This window comes from Mytilus edulis, chromosome 13 (assembly GCF_963676685.1).
Source record: "Mytilus edulis chromosome 13, xbMytEdul2.2, whole genome shotgun sequence".
In the NCBI taxonomy this organism is placed as follows: domain Eukaryota; kingdom Metazoa; phylum Mollusca; class Bivalvia; order Mytilida; family Mytilidae; genus Mytilus; species Mytilus edulis.
The window spans coordinates 24,112,629-24,133,476 of NC_092356.1; positions in this window are offsets into that span (position 1 = coordinate 24,112,629).

Sequence of the window (20,848 nt, forward strand, 5' to 3'; positions counted from 1 at the left end):
AAAGTTTTTTGGTTTACTTTAATACTATTTGAAAGTCTTTTGTAAGATTTCTGTACAATATAATTCTATTAACCTTGTTTTTCAACTCCCTGATGCTAGTGCTTTTGGACTACACGTCATTGATCGTTAATAAAATTTAAGTTAGACAATAGTGTTTTGTTTTATTAAGTACTATAATCATGGTTTAAGAATTCTATGTATTGAAATCTTACAAGTCGTGTCTGGGCAATTCGTGAATTGCGTTTAAATCGCTTTTAAGAATTTAAGCAGTTTTACTGGATTTTCAACAGTTCAATAGAGACGTGGGTCGTCAGTATAAAGCTTATTTGGGCTTTGAAATCAGTGTTTGTCAGAAAAGGACCTGATTCGAACCTTGTGGAACGCCAGCATTAAATTTAGTTGACAACCATTCATAATTTGACCCATGTATAAACTACTCTATGAGACCTTCCATTCTAATACTTTACAATCCATTTCCGTAAGTTTCAAGATATATTACTATATATCTTTAATTTATTAAGAAGAATCGTGTTATACAAAACGCTATCAATAACCTACCTACATGTACTGTAGCAGAACGGGTTTTTCTTTGTAACATATTTCTTATTTACAGTCTTATCTACTGAAGTCGGACTTGCATTGCGTTCGAAACTTATTGGTATGTTTATAAATACAGCGCTCGATACTTATTGATATGTATATAAATTCAGCGTTCCAGATATTGAAATGGGGACGAAGTCCCCTATCACAGTAGAAAATTCAATAAAAAAAATAAAAAAAAAAAAAAATCGGGAAAATTTCCCGAATTTTTCATTGTACTAATGAACTCAAAATCGTTCAATTTTTTTGTCGCGTTTTTTAATTTCCGGATCTGCGCAGAACACATAACTCTACGTCTTTCTTCTGGTCTTGTTGTCGTCAGACTTTGATTAGTCTAGTAAAATATAGGAACTCAAGGAACACAATACCAATATTTTATTTTTAATCATTCTTTGTCTTTGGTATGAATAAACGTTACCTAGCTGATGCATTGCGTTTCTTTGTTTACATTGAACATGACGTCATAACTTAAATAACGTCACAAGTAAAATCCCTAACAACAGAACCAAAATCGGAAACGTTACGGTATTTCCGTTTCTTTTTAAGCTCACCTGGCCGAAAGGCCAAGTGAGCTTTTCTCATCACTTGGCGTCCGTCGTCGTCCTGCGTAAACTTTTACAAAAATCTTCTCCTCTGAAACTACTGGGCCAAATTTAACCAAACTTGGCCACAATCATCATTGGGGTATTTAGTTTAAAAAATGTGTCCGATGCCCCGCCTAACCAACCAAGATGGCCGCCATGGCTAAAAATAGAACATAAGGGTAAAATGCAGTTTTTGGTTTATAACTCAAAAACCAAAGCATTTAGAGCATATCTGACATGGGGATTAAATTGTTCATCAGGTCAAGATCTATCTGCCCTGAAATTTTCAGATGAATCGGACATTCCGTTGTTGGGTTGCTGCCCCTGAAGTGGTAATTTTAAGAAAATTTTGTTGTTTTTGGTTATTATCTTGAATATTATTATAGATATTCATCAGGTCACGATCTATCTGCCCGGAATTTTCAGATGAATCGGATAATCGGTTGTTAGGTTGCTGCCCCTGAATTGGTAATTTTGAGGATCTTGAATATTATTATAGATAGAGATAAACTGTAAACAGCAATAATGTACAGCAAAGTAAGAACTAAAAATAAGTCAGTATGACCAAAATAGTCAATTGACCCCCTAAGGAGTTATTGACCTTCATAGTCAATTTTTAACAATTTTCTTAAAATTTGAAGATTTTCAATAACATTTTCCACAGAAAGTACTGTTATAGATAGAGATAATTGTAAGCAGCAAGAATGTTTAGTAAAGTAAGATCTACAAACCCATCACCATCACCAAAACACAATTTTGTCATGAATCCATCTGTGTCCATTGTTTAATATTCACATAGACCAAGGTGAGCGACACAGGCTCTTTAGAGCCTCTAGTTTAACAAATATCTATAAAGTTAAAAAAAAATAATTAAAAACAAACTTCGTCCCCATTCATAGGTAATGCCTGCCTCATATTAAGACATTATCGTGTGTACAGGTACATGAACTATCAAGGACATTAGTGTTTTTGAAAGAAAAAAGGTGACAATGTTAAATGTATGAAAAGTCTAGAGATAATTTGTTCCATCTCGAAAACAAGCACACGGACCATTTATTTGTTTCTACTTTTTTAGTTTCATAATTTATAATAGTCTTTTAAAAAGTTTGTTATTTTGAAACAGAGTAGCGAGCATTCTTAAAACGTGACAAAATTCAATCAAGAATACATAGCCCTATGTTATAATCTTAATATTAGTAGCTTTTTGGATAAATTTCTAATTTTTGTAATTGCTCTTTTATATCTTTTTTGATAAAAATCAGCAATGCTTTATAAATCTAGTTTTTGAGAATTCCGTAGAAAATGTTTGCAATCATTAGAAGCCGACAAAGTTATTGTCGGTTACTTTCTAATTACATTCCTCAGTATTACTAACTAAAACAAGATCAACAAAGTCTTAACAGGATGTTTGAATTTATCCCATTTGTTTTGTAATTATATAAGCATATTTTAATATCAGTTCATTTAAATTGATATATGTTTAAAGTACGTTTTGCATGTTGAAGTTTTCCTGTAACATCATCATCAAAGCAGGGATCTATTAATTGCATTTCTCTTCGTTTGAGAAAGATAAACATTTCTAGAAGTCTGTCGTGTAAATTTTTTCCTATCTTTCGAGAACACTTCAATTGTACTAGGGTTATGCAACGGAACATACAATTAGTGATGTCTATATTGTCTCAAAGAACAAATCAATATAATAATAAATAGTAAATAGTTTGAATGTATACAATTCTACTGTTTCAGTAGTTTGTACGACTTTAGGTCACCGTATGGCTTAAACCAATTAGTTAAAACCATACAACATAGCAAAGGTCAGACATATAAAAACACGAAGCAATTCAAACGAGAAAACCAAAGGCCAACCAATATGTAAGTTAATGTTGGCAGTTGTATGCAGTGTGTGTTAAAAGAAATTGTATATTCCTACATAACTTACTGTTTTATTTATGAGAAATACTTGGTTTTAGGGAATCACTGAATCATGAATGGAGCGTTCCCCTCTTTTGTTAATGCTCAGTCATTGGGTCCCCCTTATAAAAAAAATCTGGATCCACCACTGTAATACACTGCAAAATATAATATAGCAAGTTTACATTATATCGGATATATATATACAAAACAATACATGTAGATGTGGTATTAGTGCCAATGAGACAACACCCCACAAGATACCAAAATGACAGAAATTAACAGCTGTAGGTCACCGTACGGTCTTCAACTATATCCAAAGTCCATACCGCATAGTCAGCTATAAAATGCCCCGAAATGACAATGTAAAACGATTCAAACATAAAACCTTACGGCCTAATTTATATATAAAAAATGAACGAAAAACAAAAATGTAATAATAATCAAACGGCAACTACATGTACTAAATTACAGGCTCCTGATTTGGGACGGACACATACCTACATAATGTGGCGGGGCTCACCATGTTAGCGGGATCCCAACCATCCCCTAATCTTGGACAGGGGTATAACAGTAAAAGATAAGAGCGAACTATAAAAATCAGCCGAAAAGTCATAACTCATCAGATGGATAAAACTACAAGTGGACGTGGGTGGGTACATGTACTTATACATCCCAACAACAAAAAGACACTAGGTAAAGATGTTACATGGGGTTCGTGTTGCTAATTCTTAGTTTTCTATGTTGTGTAATGTGTACTATTGTTTGTCTGTTTGTCTTTTTCATTTCTAGCCATGGCGTTGTCAGTTTATATTCGATTTACGAGTTTGACTGTCCTTTTGGCATCTTTCGATCGTGACTACAATCCACTTCCCTTTTCAACACAAATGTGACTACCGAATTAAGACTATTTACCGCGTTTGTAAAAAATGAGCAAGACGACGGGTGCAACATGTGGAGAAGGATCTACTTACCTTTCCAGAGCACCTGATAACATGTGATTAACCCCAGTTTTTGGTGGAGTTCGTATTGCTTGGTATGTAGTTTTCTATAGTGTGTCTTGTGTACTATTATTTGTATGTTTGTCTTTTTATTTTCAGCCATGGCGTTGTCAGTATATTTTCTGGCAATTGCTTCAAGAGCATTAACTCGTCCTAAAGCTCCACTCAACCTCAATTTCAATTCTCTATTATCAACATTTGTATTTTCAAGTTGGGTTTCTAAGTCACGTCTGTGGTACTCCATTTTCCTTTCAATTCTGCGGCTGTCTTCATGTGCCATCTGATAATTTCTCCTTCATTCTGCTCTCCTCAATGACTTCACCAATCTTACGCTGAGTGTTATTAAGGTTTATGACCCCTTCTGTGGACTGTGAATTACAAAATTTTCAAACTGCAATAGCATCAAAAAGATATTGAATAATAGAGATGGGCCATTTTGTACATGTACCAAGGGGTAACTTTGTGCAAAGCATTAATATTTATAGTTTAATTGCATTTAGTAGAAAAAGAGAATTTGGTGAAATTAAAACCAAGAATTTTGTAGAAAATCCAGATTTTAATACAGAGATTTTTATTATAAAATTTGAAACATAGATTACTAACTTATTCTTCTATGATGTGCTAGAGTTTATTGTTTACAGAATGTCCTAAACAACCTTTAAATTCCAAAAACACCTCGTGGTGAGTCACTAAAGTCGTTTGCACCCTAAAAGGTGTACTTGAATTGGTCCATATTTATATTTGTTTTAACCAATATCTAAATTTATAAACTTCTTTTAAGGAAATCATTGCTAGCACTGCATGCAATAATCTTCTATCTATCGAGCATCGAATTGCCAAATATGAGAGAACAAGGGGAAAGGCTGTGGATTTTCTATAAAATTTCCATATGTTTAGAATTGAATCAACACAAGCGTACATAATCCTTAAGTTCCTTTCTGAGGGCTTTACGACTGGCTTCTGTCCCAACCACCTAATTTAACTATGAGTTTGACTGTCCCCCCTGGTATCTTTCGCCCGTCTTCTAAAAGGGTACAACATCACTAAAAATTATAATATTATTTCTCTACCAGTCTTTAGATTTGACAGGAACTTATTCATGGTATACATATGCAAAAAAAATGTTGACCTTAATATTCTTTCTACTTGTAAGGACATAAAAGATGTAAATAAAAATAAAAAAAAACGATATAAAGTTAAAAATGAAAAAATACTAGAGGATGAGAAACATTTTTTATTGTGATAATAATAAAAATCTAAGAAATGCCTTTTTTCAACACATATGTACTGAAAAAAATAACTTTAATAATTTAGCTGAAGAAGAAGAAAAAAATCATTATTTACTAAATCCATCGACGCTCCTACAAACAAATAAATTAGGATCCATCTTGAAAAAGTCATAAGAACTAAGGGCAGGGGATTCTTAACAGCTTGTTTGTTGTTATAAATTTTAATGCTGTTTTTATTGTGTATGTTTCATATGTACGTATATATGTTTATTGTGTTAATATATGTTGGTCACAAACTGTAAAGTTTCTACGATAATAAAATATTTGATTTGATTTGATTCCTAAATGTTTTAATGTTTCGGTTACATGTAACTTATTTTTACATGTGGTAGACAAACTGATATAATAATATTTATCGCTATACAAATTATCAATCATCAATACGTCGTTAAATTTTTCAATATTGATGTTTGGAAGAAGGAACACGTTTTTAAAAGTGTTTTTAAGAGTCCAGTTCGGAGGCCTGGATTACAGGGAACAAGTTAGAAATAGCGATGGTAGGCAAAATGAGTGACTCGACTCTGTGTAAACGTCTAAAAAATGTACTCTAAACAACACCGATAACAAAAAAAAAGAAGCATTAAATGTAGTTACCTATTTGATTAAACTATATAACAATCTTGAAATCTATACAATAAAACAGTAAAAACCAAACACAAAGACATAATAGTAGGAGATATTATGGACATAATTGTGCAAATCGTGATACAAGCATGAAATTTGGTATAAAGGTTGACTAAATGATACTTAAAAAAAATCCGCTGCTGGCCAGAAAAAAAAATCATGGCCACCACACATGTCGGAAATTACAAATTGGCAATAATTCGTTAATCCTTTGAAAGCTGTGTTATATGTAAAATACAAGTTAGATTTGATAAAAAAAAGTAAATGACAGTTCCTTAATTACGACTAGACAACGCATTAATGAAACTAAAGGTGACTTCCAGTTTCAAAATGCCGGCAAAAGAGTCAAAAATTTCCATTTTTATACTTCCGAGCAACTTCACAAGGATTGTAAATCCCTGAAAGATGTGTTATAGGTATAATCCAATGTAAGTTATGATAAAACGTTAAAAACAGTTCCTTAGTACGACAAAACAACACATAAATGAAAAATAGTGACTTCCGGTTAAAAAATGGCGACAAATACGTAGAAAATATTTTTATAATTTCCATCAACTTAACAAGTGATAACACTCTTTGTTAAGTTTAAATGCCTAGTTTGGTTAGAAAGACAGGTTGCTTATCTTATAATTATCTGATAGTTGCCTATACAACAACCCGTACAAGGAAGGCCAGAACGGTAGCATCTACAGTTAAATGTACCAACACAGCTGGATTTTCGCCTCCGCATTTCAAAATTTCATGACACGAGGATGCAACGGCAGTCAAAGAAGTCCATTTTGGTTTCCAAATGTCATTGATTCTTTCATCCAATCCTAATGTTTATGACTTGGTACATGTACCTGTCGAATACATGAATCAGGCTGAGCCCAAACAACTCCTCCTTGATATACTTCTCTTTTGATGTGCTCTGGAAAAGAACCACAATGCCGCTGGCTCCTGGCAAACAATTCACATCATGCCTCAGACATACTTAAGCCAAAAAAAACGTCCTTTACATCTGGAAAAACTTCGATTGTTAGCCAAGCTGACCTCTTCCCTTTCTCACGACAATTCGACAAAGTGCCACGTCCACTGAATGCATGGACGAAAGTAAGAGCAGCTACACAAGAACCAAACGCTTTTAATATGTCATGTACTGTAACAGGAAGACATCAAAAGTCGTTATTCCTTCCATAACCTATCCACAATTTGTTCTACCTAATTTTCAAATTGCTGCAATTATTGATACTATTACATCTGTGTCAGTACTACCTAAAATTACAATTTACAACACTTTTCGTAATCAGGCCGAACATGGACAAACATTCGTGTATCTGCTTCTTCATGATTACAAGAGGATAGCATTTTTTGATAGGAAGTATCTTTATAGAAATTGCAAAGAATATTTTCACCATGAGTAACATATACATTTGTATTAGTCTCTCAAGAAGCAATTTTGTCAGCAAGAAACTTGAACAATTTCGTTTCGTTGTCATCTTAACAGAGAAAACTACAACAACAATTTGGTGTTCTACCAGAACCAACACCTTTCCATCTGCCACAAGAACCTTCAGTAAACATCAAATACAATGTCTACTTTTGAATATTTATCGATGCAAGATTTAATATAAGGCAGTATGACATCATTAGTATAATCATCAACATTTTTTTGCCATGACCTGGAATTAACCATTGCTACCCCACCAAAGATAAATGCGTCCGAACTTGGATCAGCAAATCGCAGAATGTTTCAAGTAAACCCATTTGCAGCGATGTAATACCACTATTTCAAGTGACATCCTGAGATAAAGACGGAGGAGCAGTTTAGTTTTTATGGATAAAAAAATATTTCAAGTAAAACTGTCTACTGTGACAAGAAATGAAAAGTCTAGAAAAGATATCGCAACCACTTTAAAGGTTCTCTAGCTTTGTTTTTGACAAAGACGTTTTGCATTTACTTCAAAAGATCTTCGTATTGTTTGGACCAATATCTTGGAGTTTATTTACATATCTTACCTGTTTCCGAATCAACAATTTCCTAAATGGAGTATTTTTTTATACAAATCTGACGACTCTTCTAGAAATGAATTTCTAGACTCGTTCATCACTTTACAAATCCTTCAAAGCTGTTTAAAGAAATCTTTTTGTGTTTTCGTAGAGTCTTCATTAGGTCGTTCGTCTGTTGTAGAATGACCCAAACCACTAGATCTTTTAAATTCATATTCTAGTATACTGACTCCTGGTCCAGCTGCCATCCATTTGTCTAAAAGTGATCTTTGGTTAATCATATGACACCAACATCGCCCTTCACAATTGCATTATTCTGTTTTTGTTTTGTGCCTGATCAATTGTGTAATAAGAAAGAAATTTGCTGGTCTTACGTACAGTGAAATTATCATTTTCAAATTCCATCGCCACCTGTGGGTGATGTTCGGGAAGGGAAGTCATATCTCGGAGACGGCTCGGTAACGATCGAGCATAATTCACACGATCAAGACCTAAAATAATATGCTATCATACTTTATATGGACTGTTTGAAAAGTACGAAATTTCACTCATGAAATGAGCATCATACCAAAATCAAAAGAAGTTCTTAATTGATAATTAATTCTTAAAGTTTCAAAACGTCGTAGGTAATATAGCTTTTTACAACAAAAAACGCAAAGTTAAAAGAAGTAATGCAAGATATAAACTGTAAAATTTCCAAGGTGACGACAGTTAAAATGTTACAACAACGATTGCCCGGAAATACATTCCCCAAAACAGGCACAGCTCGATCTAAGCTGGTATATTTCAAATTTGACAACGGTAAGAGTAAGGGAGCTACCATTTGATTTTTATGGGGTGGCTGGGATGAAAAATGTTGTCCTGCATTTTTTTTTTAGCTGTAATCTCTGTCCTGCCTTTTTATTTTTCTCTCTGTTTGGTCCTGCTTTTTTTTTTTTAGTTTATCCTGACTTTTTTTTACCTAAATTGTCGTCCTGATTTTTTTTGGGGCAATTGTCTCATCCTGCCTTTTTTTTTACTCAAAACTCCTGTCCTGCATATTTTTTTGAAATTTCATCCTAGCCCCCCCCCCCCCCAAAAAAAATCAAATGGTAGCTCCCTAATTATAACATAGGCAGCGTATTTAAACATTTCAAATTAATAGCAGTTGGATAATGATTAAAAATTAAATGAAAATAATAAGAAATTTTGACAAAGGTTAAATTCCTAAACGTGACTACGTACTTGGCCATCCCTCTCAAATGAATAGAACCATTAAATAGTTATCTGTTAATGATAACAAACAAAAAAGTGAAATAATGAATTTTGACTAAGGTTAAATCGTTGAACTTGACTGCCACTTGTCAATCCCTCTCAAATAAATAGAACCATTAAAGAGCAGTTGGTTAATGATTAAAAAAAATTAAAATAACAGAGTTTTGACTGGTTAAATTGCCGAACGTGACTGCGCACTTGTCAATCCCTCTCAAATGAATAGAACCGTTAAAGAGCAGTTGGTTATGATAAATAAAAAATTGAAAATAATAATGAATTTTGACTCAGGCTAAATAACTGAACGTGACTGCGTACTTATGCATCCCTCTCAAATAAGTAGAACCCTGCAATTTAAATAAATTAGAGTTGGCACAGTTAAAGAAATAGCTACAGAGACTGTAGTAAGATGTAAAACAACCAAAATAAAAAGCACTACGCGAATTCGAACTACATATTTTAATTTATCCCATTTGGTGCCAAAATTTTCAATTGTCGTAGGCAAAATCTTTCCAGATTGAGTCTACACTCCCTAGCTATAATTATTATGGTCAGTTGATGGATATCTGCTTTAATGTGGCTAAGGGTTCTCAAATGTCGACTGAGAAGAAGGTGTGGCTTGCATTCATAGTCGCTACAATGGCCGTTCATTTGTTTGTGAAATGGCTGTTCTGACTCACCAAGATACTGTTTACTACATGTACATTTTTACACTGTAGAAGATGTAGGAGATACACAGTATTTGTAGTATTGCAAGTAAAATATAGTGTATTTTGTTCCAGTGGAGTGACTGTTAATAGTCTGGGTACTCAATATTTGTTTGCAAGTCAGCCATTGTTTGTTTCCGCAACCCTTGCTAAAGCCTCCAGACAAAGAGCATGCTTTAAATGATCAATCAGCTCTCACCAGCAGGTCTTGTAAGGCTTTTTGACCTACGGAAACTTATTACAGGTGGCTCTGGAAAGATCTTTGACAGTTTCGGTTGTTTTTTATTTTTTTATTTTTTTTTTTTCCTTTCGAATTTTTCGCGGATTAGGAGTGATAACTTATATAATTTGAGATGGTAAGTCAACGCAAAGTCACCATCTTGTTGACTATCTTGTCTTTATATTGACGTAACAGTTCATCTTGGGTAATGTTGTTAGCACGAAGAAACCTTTATCTATGTCTTTTCTTTTGTATCTTCGATTTTTAAGGTGACCGCGAAGTTCTTGTAGTTGCCTTTTGCAGTATCGTTGGTGGAGAAAATCCGTTTTATTCGTGTAGTGTTTGAAAGTTCTAACTCAGACATTTTTTCTGACATTTGAAATATCCATAATACATGTATATCATAATATAAATATTGTTAATAAAGTGAAATTGTTAATCTTTTATGGTTAAACAAACAATGTTATGATGTGAACAGTTTCTTCCCAAAGCATTGTTTGTTTTTCTATTGCATTTAATTCTTGCTAAATTAAATTTGATTTAAGGGAACGTAAAAGACTTCCTGATTATAATATGCAGCTATGCCATTCAACCAATGTTCGTCAGGAGATTATGGAGTATTTGATTACGTACACATGTCTTAACTGGCAACTACATCAAGCTTTAGAATTCATTTAATTTTGTACATGTAACCTTAAATTGAAATTAATTGTAATCAGTTGTTTAAAGTCGATGACCTTCCAGTGAAGAATTAAAGTAATTTCCATTTGGCATTTAGGAATTTTTTTTACTGCCTATTTGTCAATACTGGTGACATAAACATCCGTGTAAAAGTAAAACAAGATTAGTAAAGACCACGGGAAATGGTCGCACAATTGTATGAATGAATGATTCATTTACGCACTTAAAGACCCCATTCAAACTGCATTTATTTCAATTGTAGTGCAATATATCAAACTTCAACTTGTCGTTCGTTCTTTTAATGCAAATCTTCATGACTAGCTTAAATCCGGTTGTATGAAATAGTTTTCGTATTTTCAGATAACAAAATAAACGAGTTAAGACATAAATAGTCACATAACACGACACAATGTATCATATAGTTATTAAAATCGAGGGACTTTGTACACTAAAGAGTGAACAATATACTTTGCATATTTTCCATCCTTTATATCATACATATGATAGCAATTGTTTTTCCGATGTTTATTTTAGACCGAAAGTGTCGCCTTGATTATTATAGTAAACCACTATAGTTCACCAGTATGTAACATTTAGATTATCGCTGCATTGAAGGCCCATCGATGGCCTTCGGCTGTTGTCTGCTCTATGGTCGGGTTGTTGTCTCCTTGACACATTTCCCATTTCTATTCTCAATTTTGACGATGGTATACGGATGCACAAATACAATCACATTTTAATCGTGACACCAGTACCACGTGTTTTAAAGTGACGCGATTAATAGGACCTCTAGAAATAGTGTTAGCAAACTATCATACTCTTAATAAAATTGAGAATGGAAATGGAGAATGTGTCAAAGAGAAAACAACCCGACAACAGAACAGACAACAGCAGAAGGGCACCAACAGGTCTTGTTGAAGGCCGTACGGTGACCTATAGTTGTTAATGTCTGTGTCATGTGCAAAGAAATTCCCGCACCCGGAGGCGTCAAACATCTTTTACTTTCATGAGCCGTTTTTACACCTACCGAATTAGCACCGATATATTTAACGCGTGGGTACAATGTATATTTCCCCACCTCCTGAAACACTAATTGTCGATCAATCAAAAATGTCTGCATCGTTAAAATACAGACACTTTCTACATCCACATCGTTCTTTTTTCAAACATTCAATTTTGATGAATTACAAAATAAACTGAACTTGTTTTTCAATCAATATATTGTCGAAAAGACGAAATGCTATGTATGTGTTAAAAAATCATTCAGGCAACATGTAATGGAATTGATTATTAACCTGCTCTAAATGCTACACGCATTTGTTCCTTTCACGTTTGAGAATTAAACCAAATTAAGGGAATTGTCAAGTCCATTGTTATACGACAACAGAGTTAATGCAATTCCTTTAATGAATTTATAAATATCTGAATCGACTAAGTTGAAGTACACTTGCTACTTTGAAATTGAAATTCATATCAAGGAAGCAACTTTGAACTTTTACAGTATTACAGTTTGCGTAGGATAATATTTGCACAAACGTTTATAGGTAAGTAAAGTTATCTTACCTCCTATACATTTCCAGGAATATGATTGGTTAAAAGCGTCCGCGTGCAAACCGTGTATATTTGATATTAGGTTAGTAGGGAGGCGGGGCTTATCTCATACACGGTTAGTAGTGGAGTTACGTCCCTTTATATTCCTTATTAGGTAAGAAGGGGGCGGGGCTTATTTCATACACGGTTAGTAAAGGTGTTATGTCCCTTTATAAAAAACAAAACGGTACTGAGAAAAAATCTTAAAAGTTCCAACAGACGAAGAAATTGATGATTAAGATTGAAAAAAATTCATAAAACACATTTAAACCTTACAAGTCGTTATTGTTGGCATCTGTTTTTGTAGGATCGATGGAAGTATTTTCTTAGTAGACTTTCTCATTTTGAGAATCACTAGTCTTAATTTCACACGTTAAGATAGTCGGTAAGATAAATTCGTTACATAGTGTGCTAGTGACGTAATACGGTATATATGGGGTCAGTAAATTTCATATGGGGATTCGAGCTTCGCTCTCACCCCATATGGAATTTACTGACCCCATATATACCGTATTAGGTCACTAGCACACTATGTAACTAATAGTACTATCATTGTTAAATCAGATATATATACAGTCAAGTACTTTTATGCAAACTGAATATTAAAGAAAGATCAAATGGTTTTTATAAATATCAAAAATCATATTTGTGTTAAAGTACATATTGCTTCCTGTTTTAGTACAGAAAATTAGGATTACCAATTATACCATTATACAGTAGTATACCGCTGTTCGAAAGTCATAATCAGTTGAGAAAAAAACAAATCCGGGTTACAAACTAATACTGAGTGAAACACATCAAATATAAGAGGAAAACAACAAAACACTTCACTGCAACAAAAAACCAAACGACAATACAACACACAATATAAGATAACAATTTGCCATTTTTCTGACTTGGTACTGGACATTCTAAGAAAAAAGGATGTCCTTTTTTTGGACTCAATCCATATTTCCATTCTCCATTTTTTTCAAATCATCAAGGAAAAATGACTTGTATGATCGTTACTTTTAGAAGGAAAACAATGAAAGAGAAAGCATTGCTTATAGAGAGCCGTGGTTTAGTGGTTAGTGCATCGGACTACTAACACAAAGGTTCCTGGTTCGATTCGCGAGTATGGTCTCGAGGAAACGATGATAGTCCATCGGAAGGGGACAATAAATGGCTGACCCGTGTTAAGAGAGAGCCATATCTCTTGCACGTTAAAGACACCCTTGTAGATTTCGAAAAAGAGCAGGCTACAAGGCAGCACTCGCAACCGCAAAGTGGAAAGGGATTAATATAAGTTGCAAAACTTGTTTCCCAATCCACTATAAATAAATATGTTTAAACTAATATAATGAATATATTTATCACACACATAAAGAATATCAAAAATCAGAAAGATATACGAAAAACCATTATCATATATTTAATTAGTCTATATATATTGCGAAATGCGAAGGAATAATTAAACATATGAAAAAAAATAAAGGAGTCTGAAGGCATGTCATGGAAAAAGATAAAAAACGTACTGGAAAATGGTTGTTTGAATATAAGATTTATATTAAAAAACAAACATATACATGTAACTTGTTCTCGAATTGTTGGCAAAAAGCAAATGTTTGAATATGAAACTGAAAGCTATGAAAAAACACTCATAAACTTTAGTAATGCAAATCTCACTTTTGGTCACTTCGGTGTTATCTATGCATGTTATTGTTATAAAACAACCGAAATCAGTTAAATGTGTTTAAAACAATTTATAACGCTAATCAAAATGAAACAATTCAATATTAGGCAAACTGGTCACAAATTAATTTCCGACTTTGTTTTTTTATTAGAGAAAGATGTGTTTAATTTTCAAAACTAATCTCCTAGAATTGTAATTGACCGCAATAAAAGTATCGGAACTAATTTCCAAGTATAATTGTCTAAGACATACATCTATATTTAATTCACTGGTATTGATCTATGTTATTTAAGGGCATACGATACAGTTTTGATCCCGTATTTACATTTTGATAAAAATTTCCATATAGACTATTTTTTACTTGATTAAATCAAATATGTAATAAAAAATATAAATTCATGTGCTACTTTTTGAGTAAAATTAGGTCGAAAGGTTGTATATTTGCTCAAAATTCGGATTTGTGGCCGTATTTTCCTTTTCGAAAGAAAGACATAACTTTTTTGTTTTAAAAGATAAACACAAACTGTTTTGTTAAATAATTTGTAATTTCTGTATTTATAAGTATCCTAAAAATTTGTACATTTTTCATTCAGAAATAACTCATATTTATCAAATGTTCATGAATGTAGAAAAAACATCTTTTTTTTAATGTATATTTATAAAATTTTTAAAAAAATTGCTCTATTTGATAATTGGCACACACAATCTTCTAGCGTAATCAAACCAAATGGCATTTCAAAAAAGGGGGCCCATGAACTCGGTTTCAAGTTAAATAAGTTTGAATGATAAAAATCAGTCGAAAACTGAATCTTTTCCCGATTAGTCATAGTTTGACATTCGCGAAAATAAATATTTACGTTAGCAACGTCTTTACCTCCCTTGTAACTGTATCAGTCGGAAACCAGGTTGAAATAGAACAAAAGAATCGAAGCTCTTTGTTAGAGAAGGCGATAAATGTTTACTGTATTGTTTACTATAGTGACAAAATTTTAAAAAGTTAATAGAAACAAACAAAATTGTAATTTTCTTCTCAATTACGAGGTGTTTTATTTTAAAAACACCATTTGCATAAGTTTTCAATTTATGTAGTACATAGTTAAGCAGAACAATTAGATATCAAGTCGACGACATGGGTATCTTTCAAGTTGGATGAAGAAAATGCATAACCTCCGATTTTTATGAAAAAATTACCACGGACGGAAAACATATCAATCTATTAGTTTAGTAATTTTCGTGTCTGCCCTTCCATTATGTGACTAAAGAAAAAATTCCAAAAAATGGGTAACAATTGTATCGAAAAGAGAAAATCGAGTGCACCTTTTTATGTTAGGGCGTGTTTGAGTTGAGTATTTTGTCTTGATATCGTAGAAAATGAGAATATTTCATACATCGTATCGCTTCAGATTCTATCATTTTTATATAATAAAGCTACAGGTTGACTTTATAACACAAAAAAATCACAGTACTAAAAGATGAAATATATGGGTCAAGTGAAATACCTATCTAATGAGTCACAAAAACAGAGAAGGTGTGTTCGAATAGCTATTTTTTTACTGAAAGTACTTGACGACAGTCTTTCAATTTGGATGATGAAAATGCATATCTTCGAAAAATTCTAATTTTTTGTGTGTGATTACTAGGGTTTATAGTTTTCCTACACTAAAAAAATCAAGTCTGCCCTTCCACGAAATATTTAATTAGAATTTTTTTAAATGTTTATGAATTTTTGAAAATTCCACCTGACAACCGATCAGACAATAGTTTTAAGTTGAATCAATGCAAACAAGATTATTAACTGATGCTCATTAGCTAGTTGATACATTTGTCTTTTAAAATACAACTGACATATAAGGATCGTAATGGTGCAATGTGGATAAATTTATCGGTTTCCAAGAGCAATATTGGTAGCGCGTCATCCCTACAATGGCTTCCATTTCTACGATTGTGAAAATGAACTGGCGTAATGGGGAGATAATTTTGACGAAGTAGACTCCTGACTGTGTATCGTATGCCCTTAATTCACTTGGTGACGTCAGTTGTCAGTTGCGACTTGAGACATTTCGTTGAATGACCACCAGATTTCAATAAAGAAGACATGTAACTACAGCTATGATTACTGGGTACTGTAAATGACCATGTTTATAAGGTTGACCGACATGTATTCAAAGATAAATGATAATCACAATTGACCCTTTGATCGCGACAGCTGGTTATTAGACCAGTCTTATCAAGAAAAATAGTTAAATCTTCATTGTATCTTCCCTATGTGTTTTTATAAAATTATGAAAAATTATTTCTATTACGCTTATTTAATCCCGATTATTTTTTTTATGGTATATGTATTTAGAGATATTTTGCTTTTCACCCTGTTCATTGAAACATGCTTTGTTAATTATGAGAAACAACATTCCACTATAATCATTCTTCTTTTGAATTTCCTCTATTTCTCCTTCCATTAGCTGTTAGTTGAAATATACCAAAATTAACAAAGTAAATGTTGGTTGAATAACTACTTAAATAGGCTAGTTACACTTTATGTGTGAACTTTGCATGCCTAATTGTAGACTTTAGCAACATATTTGTCATATCGCCTGTGGTTGAGCATATCATAATCTGATCATGCAATTCTTGTACGGGAATTTATTGAAATGCATTTAATAGATATAGGAAGATGTGGTGTGAGTGCCAATGACACAACTCTCCATCCAAATAACCATTTATAAAGTAAACCATTATAGGTCGATGTACGGTCTACTTTCGGTTGTTTTATTATAATAACATGCATAGATAACACCAAAGTGACAGTTGCATTATTAACGTTTTTTGGGCTAAAACATAGCTTTCAGTTGCATTTTAAACATTTCCTTTTAGCCAACAAGTATGTTTGTATCATCATTTTCAATTTTTTCTTCTTTTTTTCAAACATCCCTGTTGTGCTGCTGACTTTTGTTTTGAAGGCAAAAAAAAAGGATCCATTTGATCACTCATTGACCTTGTGAAGAAAATTTGCAATTTAAATTAAAAAAAAATAAAAAAAAAAATTCTAGGAAAGAATTTCAATTAAAGAACATATTTATATCGTCACTTTAGTTCTAAAAAAAAATCCTGACTTGCTTCAGATTTGTGCTAATTGTGTACGTGTCGTGTTTGCTAAGATATAGAAAAATAACATTTTATTTCGTTTTCTATGGCATTTATGTCATTGACCTAGCATGGAAAAAACAGAAACATTCAAAGACATCTTTTATCACAAAAGTATTAATAACGCTAGGATAGCTTAAAAAAGTTTAGCTACTCAGTCAAACATTCATGAATGTCATGACTTTCATTCTTTATATAAGGAAGTTCAAAGACTATTCTCTATTAGCATCTTTTGACTCCTTATCATATAACTTTTCGACAGGTAGCTTACTCTTTTATAGGACATGTGTTCTTGGTCAATCAAGAGAAATCAGAAGAAGGTAGCGTCTGGTATCAATGAAGAGTTTATTCAAACATACAATCGGTTCAATTTGGGAAAAGTTCATTGTTTTCTGATGATTTTACAGAAAACATAAACAGTTCATTTCTCCCCATTCGAGTACCGATTGAAAACTTTGATTTTACTTGCAATTGTTAACGTTGCTTTGTCTTGACCGAGTCTACAAAGTGAATTCAATTTGATAACGTTTCCATTCACTAATAAACAATGTAATTTTAAAACAAGTTTGCTACGAACTCACTAAAATACGTTGATAATTCTTTTTTTTTTCAATAAATGTATAGTTCATTGTAAATTTCTTTGAAACTATTATGTATGAAAAATGAATAATCAATTAATATTATAGTTTTGATTGGTTTGAGTTTTTTTTTTAATTATCTTGAAATGTTAAAATCGTTTAAGGTTTATGACCCCTTCTGTAGCTATTTTTGTACGAAATTTTCAAATTTAAATTGTATCAAAACTACAGATATAATGAATAACAGAGATAGGAAATTCTGTACATATACCGAAGGGAAACTTGATGCAAAGCATTATTATTTACTGGTTCATTTCATTTAACAGAAAAAGAGTACTTTGTGGTAAATAAACCAAATAAACTCGAGATTTTTATAGAAAATTCACAGCCTTTATTACAGAGATTTTTGTTATAAAGTTTGAAACATAGATTACTCCCTTTCTTTTTTATGATGTGCTCGTGTTTATTTTTTTTTCAAGTTCTAACCAACCTGTAAATTCCAAAACACCTCGTGCTGAGTCACTAAAGTCGAGCGCACCCTAAAACATGTAAAAGGTGTACTTGATTTGGTCCATGTTTTGATTTGTTTTAACCAACAACTACAATATTAAACTTGTTTTAAGGAAATCAATGCTAGCACTGCATGCATTAATCCTATATATATTAGTCACCTAATCGCCAAATATGAGAGTACAAGGATGAAGGCTGTAGATTTTCTATAAAATTTCCATATGTTTAGCATTGAATCAACACAAGGGTACATAATCCTTAAGGTCTGACAAATTACCTTGCACAGGATACTCTCACATGTGTGTTAAACATTTAACTGGGTCGATACCTCTGCTGATGGACTGATTATTCAGTGGGTTGTTGATGTGTGACATATTTGTTTTTCGTTCATTTTTTGGAACATAAATTAGGGCGATTTTGTATCGTGTGTATTGTTTTACAATTGTTAATTCGGGACGTTTTATATCTGACTATGTGGTATGTGTTTTCACATTGTTGAAGACCGTTTGGTGACCTTAAGTTGTTAATTTCTGTGTCATTTGGACCCTTGTTGAGAGTTGACTTATTAGCAATCAAACCACATCAGATTCTGTTTTTGATCTCTGAGAGAATCAACAGCATATAGCTAGTTATGAAAATACGCATGTTGTTATAACAATCTGCTGTATCAGCATTTTAAAATTATTATCAAGGATTATATCTCCCTCGTTCACAGCTCTGATTACTTGTCTGACTTTGGCCATACTTTTGTCGTTTTTTTGTTTTAGTCAGGTCTTCTTCATTTATTTTAATCATGTTAACTTTGGATTTTCAAATATAATGATCTCAATCATCATTAAATAGATATTAATTGTCGAATTGCGCAACAGCTAGTGCAATAAAATTAGTACCGTTAATGTTATTGAATTGTATTTCTTTAATTGCATGCAATTGTAAGATAAAGTTTATGTGTTGCATTTGAATTTGTTGCGATATTAAACTTCAAATAGTTTTTAATTGACGTATTATTACATTTAGTTTAATGAGTTATCATATCTATAGCAGCACCTCTGTCAATCTTTAGTGGTTGCGAGATGATAGATGTATTTTTTAACTATGCAATACTGTTTCCATTTAGTAATACAAAATGTAGTTTGGAGACATAAATTATGAAACCTACTGAAGAACGTTGAACTCATAATTAATTTATTTTAATTTCTACAATGAACTATTAAGTGTGAATAATAAATAACAAATATGTATCCGTTTTCAAACAAAATTGTGGATAGAAAACATGCAACAGTTCATGGTATCATGATGGTAACATTCATTAATGTCTGTCGTCTGTTTTCATTGTTTGTGTTGTTGATTATAACTGTTGTAGATGGGATCTAACCTCATGGAACTTTGATGGCGATATTCTTCTGTACCGGTGTTTAAATATAGTCTCATCCATTAGATCTATCCGATATTAAATATGTCGGTGTGTCCTTTATATTAGTTTTCGCTACTGAAACTATAAATGTATTTCAAAATATGTTGTATCACTTCATCCAGTTGTTCATCCGTGAGATCACTCCTTTTGATGCGACTGTCATACAAGTGAGAGGTGAAGCGCTAAAAAACTAGATTTGGTCCACCATTTTCTGCATAAGAAAATGCCTGTATCAAGTCAGGAATATGACCGTTGTTGTCCATTCGTTTGATGTGTTTTATCTTTTGACTTTGACATTTAAATAGGGACTTCCGTTTTGAATTTTCCTCGGAGTTCAGTTTTTTTGTGATTTTACTTTTTGGTAATATCAACTTCACTTCTTCAATCCTTCAGATCTTTTTCAGTAGTATTGGTTGGTTTTGCCTCAGTGCCAAATTGTTGCACTTCACAAATATTGGCTTTTTGGCGATATGGTTGTTCTTCGATATTTTCGATAATCTGATTGTAAGGTCACTGATATGTAATACAAATTTGTTCTGCATTTATTTCTCTGTAACCTTCTGCTGAAATAGTTGAGTGAATGATATGTGGAATTGTTTTGAACTGTATTTATTTGTAGGGCTACACCTTTTTAATTTCTTGTGCGACCGATTTTTCCACTCCTAAAGTTGGGGCAAGCGAGCGATTTGAAAAATATTAATATAACAAATTTATTTGCAAATTTTTAGCCGAAGCTTGAAAAGTGAAGGCCAGCGATTATATATATTTATTTATTTGTGTAAACATATAATTATCGGTGCTGACATTATTGATAAAAAACAAAGATGATATGAAACTAGATTTACAACTTGTTCTTTGATTTAAATTTATCAACTGCTGGTGTGGGTTTTCCCCATGTTAACCAAGATATGTTATGCCCCACTTTTCATTGCAACATATTTATGACTTAATATTTGTATTACTGTACATGTTACTTTCTGAGGTCATCAGAGCTTGATCATTGATTATATTAAGATCAGATTACAATGTTCTGAAGGAATCGCGACTTGCAACAGTTGTAGGTATGTATTGCAGGGATGTTTCAGA